The sequence below is a fragment of the Labeo rohita genome, chromosome 15 (assembly GCF_022985175.1).
Source record: "Labeo rohita strain BAU-BD-2019 chromosome 15, IGBB_LRoh.1.0, whole genome shotgun sequence".
NCBI lineage: Eukaryota > Metazoa > Chordata > Actinopteri > Cypriniformes > Cyprinidae > Labeo > Labeo rohita.
The window spans coordinates 14167695-14168997 of record NC_066883.1 but is presented as its reverse complement, the minus strand read 5'-3'; positions in this window follow the sequence as shown (position 1 = coordinate 14168997).

Sequence of the window (1303 nt, the reverse complement as noted above, 5' to 3'; positions counted from 1 at the left end):
TGGAACTTTAATCATTGATCCGGTTCTACATTGTAGGGTGGTTTGTGGTTGGTTTTACTCAAGGCCTGGCAAAGCGCCAAATAGAGAAACAGACAAAAAGAGGTAGATATTGATAGGAGGGGGGTGGGTGGGTTTTTAAAATAATTATTTTTCCTAGACAGCAATAAGATTAAATTCAGACTTTTGCTTGTGCACTGCATCTCAGATGTCTTCTCAAATGTTTCTCCATGAGGAAGAAAAAAGATTCAATGGAGGTTTCAACAATGTCTCAAATTATGTCGATTTGCCAAGATACCAAGGATTTGAAAAAGAACTCAAACTTGTCTCAAGACCAAAATTATCTGTGCTATGGCAATCCCTGGCAATTTGCTAGCTCCTTATTATTACTCTATAATGACCATTTGAGTCTATTTGAATTTCTCTGATGGAATTCTAGGAGAAACATTGGAGGCAAACACTCCTGAGAGTTGTCAGAATTAACCTTTTTATTAAAGGGACACCATTTTCCCCCTGGACCCCCCAGTGACACCATTGCTGGCCCAAATTGCTCACTTGTTTAATCAATCACTAATCCCTGTATAATAAATGCTACCTGATGAAAAACGGTGGGAACTTTTTTCACAAGACGCAAGATTGTATTTCGGTACGTTTTCGTCATGAGATCAGGTTGAATAAATGCCACAAAGTGCAATCTCAGAAATAGATATTGTCTACATGCTCGTTTTTCAAAGTCACATAATTGTTTAACATGTAACAGAGACGTTACGTCGAACGTGACTTACTGAAAGCGAACTGAAATATATCACATGATATATAACAGATAACTAAAAAGGAATTCATTACAGGGACATTTTGAACCCCACATTTTAAAAATCGGGGACGATTTTGTCACATTTAGTGCAGATTTTACCCCGAGTTGTGGTTAATGTCTGACCTTGCTCCTGAGGATGTGAAAGAGCAACCTCTGAGCAATAAAATATTTTTGTGGACAGCACACTTAGAACGAAAAAGTAAGCAAGGTAAAATGTCAAATGTAGAATAACAAGAATAGAACTGACTGAACTGAAAAAATCATACAATCATACACCAATACTAAAACAGATAGGGGCAGAGAAGAAAGAATCCCATGCTCACAGACACAGGCTATAACGGGACACACTGAAGGTTTTATGATCTCCACAAATGTGATTAGTCTAAAAGACAACCCCCCCCACAACACACACCCATCCCCACCTCATACACTCTCCCGCCCTCCCTTATTTCTCTCCGTCTTTCTCTCTCTCCCTCTCACTCGTCCCGTGCC